We start from the raw sequence: 6,516 nt of genomic DNA, 5'->3' as shown, positions 1-6,516 counted from the left end.
TATTTTGTGGAATGCTAATTACAAAACTTTCATTCCAGATGAATGACATTACCATTGCTTCTGTTAAGTTTTTCCTGTACAGTGGTACCTTAGTTGTCGAACAAATTGGCTCCTGAACGTCGGAAACCCAAAAGGGAGTGTTCTGGTTTGCAAACATTCTTTGGAAGCTGAGCGTCCGACACAGCTTACTTGGCTTCTGATTGCCTGCAGGAAGTTCCTGCAGCCAATCGGAAGCCGCGCCTTGGTTTGCGAACCATTCTGGGAGTCGGAACTGACTCCCGGAACAGATTAAATTTGAGAACCAAGGTACCACTGTATATAAATTGGATTTCCTAACTTGTTAAAGTCCAGGAATCTGCACAACTGAGATTATATTGTTGATGCTTCACAAATGGAAGTCTGCATTGAAAGTGTGATTGTTGGGCAAATTAGTAATCACAGAGCTGTGTGAAAGTAACCTATTACTAATCCGATGCACTGTAGAACTTTGTGCCCTGTGGCCATTTCCCACTTTTCCTACTCCCATCTCAGTTCTTGCCAAAACAGCGCACTAATCCAAATGTTGCAGTTGGAACAAATGGCATATTAATACAAATATGTCCTGACTCTTTTTCTCTGAAACATGCTCCAGCTTTGGTTGAAAAGGGCCAGAGCTGCCTCTGCAGAATGAGGCGCCTGCCTCAGGTAGCAGATAGTGAGAGATAGGGACCAAACAGAACTACAGTGGTACCTCAGGATGAGAACGGGATCCGTTCCGGAGCCCCGTTCGCATCTCGAAGCGAACGTAACCCGTATCTGCACATGCACGTCATTTTGAGGGTCTGCGCATCCTGAGGTATGACTGTACAGTGGTACCTTTGGTTACAGACGCTTCAGGTTACAGACTCCGCTAACCCAGAAATAGTACCTTGGGTTAAGAACTTTGCTTCAGGATGAGAACAGAAATCGCGCAGTGGCGGTGCGGCGGCAGCGGGAGGCCCCATTAGCTAAAGTGGTACCTCAGGTTAAGAACAGTTTCAGGTTAAGAACGGGCCTCCAGAACGAATTAAGTTCTTAATCCGAGGTACCACTGTATGTGCACCATGCAGCCTGCCCTGCACCCCTCTTCCTGCCACCTTGCTGCCCTTGGGTGCAGTGAATAATGTTGTTCTGTTGCCGGTGTAAGAATCCATTCTGTTGACTTTACTGTAGTCATTTAAATTTGGTTTCTTCACTAAACGGAAAAACATTCTCACTGCTGAGTTAGTGTGTGAATTGTGTTTGATTGGATAACACAGGGAGCACCTCTTGTTTCTTCAACTGCAAACACACACGATAACATTTTATCAAAACATGGCTGAAGCACGCTTGGACCTGCATCCAAAGTCTCACATGGCCAGGGAGGTTTGGAGTTGTTTCTCAAACAGCATCAAACATGACAAACTAATTTTGAAATAGATGTGAATTAAACATGGTATTGGACTCTGCTGTTCAAAGGAGAAACAACAAGCACAGTGGAATTTGACCAAAGTTGCTTTTGGAAATTATAAAAGCCAACAAAGAACTTACACTTACAAATAAATTGAGGCAATTATAATATGGATATTATTATTATTATTATTATTATTATTATTATTATTATTATTATTATGCCACCCTTCATTTGTAGATCTCAGATAAAAACACAAAATACATATTAAAATACATAATAAAACAAAAAACAATAACCCACCCCTTCTGTTCATCCAGCATGTAATGAATCTTCATCACTATAACCATCTCTATTCCCATTTCATTGTAACATAAATGTGTCTCAAGTGGCTTTGAAATCTATTCCATCCTTGTTTTCATTGTCCTTGAAAGATGAATACTAATTACAGCATGGTCGCCTGGCTTGTAGATGTGCTTGCCCTTTCTTCTGCCATATGTAAAGTGTCACCTGTTCACTCCTTTAGGCGTCTTATGTAAAGGCATATCTTTTTGGCCAGGTTTTTCTTGACCCATCACATTAGACCTTGTTATTAGTATTTGTTTAACCTTTTCCTATACTTTTTATGATACTGTTTCATTATTTTTGTAAACTGTTTATACATTTTAAAAAAAATATTAAGGGTTATAGAAGGGCTTTTAAATAAACATTTTAAGATAAAGGGGAGTGTGTTCTGAACCCCTTGAACTTTTGTACAGACCATTGGAAATCTAAAACTGATTTGCTGAGATTGAAGGAGAAGATCAACTATGAAAAGAGATCAAGAAAGACATGTGTGCTTCATTGTTCTAGAAAACTGATGAATTCTCAGTTTAACCACTTCAGGTTAAAGAATCATCCACATTGTTCCAGAGGTTTATGTGTCTTTTAAAAGAGCAGAAATAGACATAGGACCATAAATGGTGCAGGCAAGTCCCTATATGAACACCCTTATCAATGGTGGGGGTGGGGAGAAGCCTACATCCAGCACCCATTGGCTTAAGATAAGAGCACAACAATTTTTCATAGAACTGGAAAGCAGTGTTTTAATCTAAATAATCCAAAGAATGAATTATTTGAGGCACAACACACACACACCTTGATAACTGGAATATATTGATTCATTTATCAAAGCATGTAAAACACAAGGTTCAAATTGGGGCAGTATAAAGCAGCAATTCTGTCTTAAAGGTGGCAAACCACCTAGGCTTAACTAAATGGTTAATTTATAGCCTTATTGGATGTTATTGTTGTTGTTTTAAAAAAGATACAAAATAGCTTTTCAAAAGGAAACAGTTTTTAACTGAATGAATGAAACTTGAGTTGTATTGAAACAACATGCTTTCCTGAAAAAAATAACCAGCCTGAGATCTGATTTTGGTCACTGTAGAAGCTAAAACAAAACAACCATATACAGAACCATGCTATCCTAAACATCAGCTGCTTCCTAATGCATTTTTAATCTTCCATTTTATGCGGAGTTCTCTGTCTTAACTTCCTTAATCACAATGGCCAACACCCATCATATACATGTTTTAATGAGTCAATGCCTGGTTAACCGATTAAGGTGTAATTAACGTAGCTTATTCTTCAGCCTTCTAAGTGCTGACAACAAGACTGGGCAAGATGAGCACTCTTTCTACTCTTGCCCATTGTAAAGGTTTTTGGAATGCGGTGGGGGAAATATGCTAATAAATCTTGCCCACAGCATATGTAAAAAAATCAGTAATTGTAAGATCCTAACAATAAAGGGACGCGGGTGGCGCTGTGGGTTAAAATCAGTAAAATTACCTCCTTCTATAAAACACCATGGGGACACGGGTGACGCTGTGGGTAAAACAGCGCCTAGGACTTGCCGATCGAAAGTTCGGCGGTTCGAATCCCCGCGGCGGGGTGAGCTCCCGTCGTTCGGTCCCAGCTCCTGCCCACCTAGCAGTTCGAAAGCACCCCTAAGTGCAAGTAGATAAATAGGGACCGCTTTCTAGCGGGAAGGTAAACGGTGTTTCCGTGTGCGGCGCTGGTGCTGACTCGCCGGAGCAGCTTCGTCACACTGGCCATGTGACCTGGAAGTGTTTTCGGACAGCGCCGGCTCCCAGCCTCTTGAGCGAGATGAGCGCGCAACCCTAGAGTCGGTCACGACTGACCCTGACGGGCAGGGGTACCTTTACGTTTTAACAATAAAGGAAGTAAAATAAAACTTTATTCCCCACCTCCCCTATCTGCCACTTTCTACATGATGGAGTGCATAGATTGTGATGAACTGCATGCAAGATTTAAGCATAGGGTGGACTCCCTGCAACCTGCTTCTGACCACAGAAGATTTAAGACTGCATAGAAGCAACACAGTGTGGTTTTGGAGCTCTGCTTAAAAAGTATTCATTTACCACACTCTGAATTGTAGGAGGAAATGCAGAATATATGAATGAACTGGCAGTCTCCACAAGGTGGAACAATAATAACTTTCAACTCAACATTTTTTTTTAATGCTATATTGAACTCGTTATGCCAGTTTAGGCAGTGTATTCCAAGCTAGGTAACCACTCTAGATGATTGCTTTCTAAAATGTAGATTATGAAGACCTTGAGTTAAAAGATAACAACACAAATTAGTCTTGTTTCAATTAATAATTTTCTTTGATGCACTCTAGTAACAGAGATGTCATTTAACTTATAGAACCAGAGTGAGGAACCTCAGGCCATTCCTTTCTACCCAGTCCTCAGGACTCTCTCCCCAGGCCACACTCCTTGAGTACTTTTCCCTGGCTAGGATGTACTGTATTTCTGAATTGTAATAATGCCACTGGCTTGCATGGTTGGAGAGAGATGTGGGTGTGTTGAGAAACCTCTGGCTTTTGCATGGCTGGAATGTAGCCTACTGCACAAAGTAAAGAAACCACATCCATTGCTCAGCCTGCTTTCACCTCTGGTTCCCACCTTTGCAGCTCCTGGAAAGTTGCAGCAGAGTGCTGTGACACGGTTCTGCTTGTGGCCTTCCCATAGGCCTCTGGTTGGCCACGGTGCCAACAGAGACCCAAACTAGACGGGCCTTTGGCCTGATCCAGCAGGGGTTTTCTTGCGTTCTTGTGACTCTTTAAACAATTTCCTGGTTTTAGAATACATTAATAGAAAGTTTCAACCTTTCTTCACACTACTGCGGTTTAGAAAATTTTGTTTTGATAAACCAAGGACCCACAGAAAGATTCAAAATGTTTGAGTCATATCTGGTGTTAGTAAAAAAACCAAACAAAAACCTCCTGCCTTGCACCCTCTTTTATTCAGGTACCAAATGTTTCATTCCAATGGGCAAATCATTATTTTTGCTTAAAAGGAAACCTTGGCATAATCCTTAACTATCATAACTCAGACTTATCTCAGTAAAAGAATTGAACATCCAAGTTAGTAAAAATGTAATGAGTAAAAAATATTTATTTGTTTCCTATGTTCAAATTGACCCAGTCCAAAATAGTTTGAATTGACCTGTATCTGCCCTTCATTTCTCTGAGCAAGGCTTAAGATATAATCTAACTTGCATAATTTTCTAGTTTTCTTATTAATAAACTTTAACCTAATTAACATTAGCATCCTGTTTCTTTGTTCTGCAATGCACTGGCCTGAATCAGTTACCCATTCAGCTACACACAGAAGAACACCGGCAGTATTTACGGTATGTTGCTGGGAACTCACCTATGACTGATGTGTAAACTTGTTTTACAAGTTTAAAATTGTTGTCAGTGTGGAGGTTAGCCTTACCACATCCTAGTTTACAGTAATTTAAACAATTCACTGGCTGAATAAGAAAGATTGTTCCCCTTAATTCATCAGGACAATCTTAGAAAATTGGCATGCTTATATGTGTGAGAAATTAGTTGACAGTTGTGATCTACCAGACTTACTATCATAACAACATATGAGGAATATTTCCTCTCAATGCCTGCAGTCAGATCTTGGAGTCTAAATATTGCTGCAAGTGCAGTCCTACACATTCCTCCTCAGAAGTAAGCCTATTAGGTTCAATTGAACTTCTAGGTTAGCATGTATACTTGACACTGTGTAGTGTTACAGCCTAAGGCAGGGGTCAGCAAACTTTTTCAGCAGGGGGCCGGTCCACTATCCCTCAGACCTTATGGAGGGCCGGACTATGTATTTCTTTGATGGGGGGGAATGAACGAATTCCTATGCCCCACAAATAACCCAGAGATGCATTTTAAATAAAAGTACACATTCTACTCATGTAAAAACACGCCGATTCCTGGACCATCTGCGGGACGGATTTAGAAGGCCTTAGTGGGCCTTAGTTTGCCTTTTCAGGCAAACTTTTTTTCCAAACTTTTTTTCCAAAGGGGGCCAAATTTGATGAAGTGAACATGTGTGATTAAAGTTGTTGAGCTTTTTTTAGGATTGAACTTGAGCTTATTTTAGGATTTGACCCCAATAAATACACTGCCACAGGGGCTGGGGGGGGGGGGCAAATTAGGCCCCCAAAACTGATAAAACAGGTGAAGGGACTTTGTTTGTTATATCCTCCTTGTATGTGTTTTGTACATTTTTTCATCTTACCATTAGGGGAATTCAGCCAGTACCCTAAGAATCTGGGCATGGAGGGGGTAAGGGATTTCCTAGGAGCATGAATGAATGTGAGGACATGTTCTGCACCACAGCCTATTATCAAAGCAGGAAGAAAAGCAACGGCAATATGGAATATGGTTGCATGGCTTTCTTCATATCTAACAAGGTTGCCTTCTCTCTCCCCCACCACCCAAAACATGTATGAGAAAGTTTTTGAAGCAATTTGCAGTGTAATAAAAGTAAAATATTCACTCTTCTTTGAAAGCACAAGCTTGTTTTTCTAGATCTCATACTGTCCTGTCAGGGGCAGCCCATCAAGTTTTGCCGCCTGAGGCGAAACAGGAAGATGTTGCCCCACTTTTGCTGCTTCTCCCCCCACCCACCGAAGTTCGCTTACTGGGGCCAGGCAATTGCGGCTTCTGGGGTCTTGGAAGATCTTGTGAGAGCCTCATGAGATCTCACCAAAAGCAGCCACTTCTTCCTTCTCCAATGGTGGTGGTGGAG

Source organism: Podarcis filfolensis, assembly GCF_964270895.1.
Source record: "Podarcis filfolensis genome assembly, chromosome: 12".
Lineage (NCBI taxonomy): Eukaryota > Metazoa > Chordata > Lepidosauria > Squamata > Lacertidae > Podarcis > Podarcis filfolensis.
Note: the sequence above shows the minus strand (reverse complement) of the source record.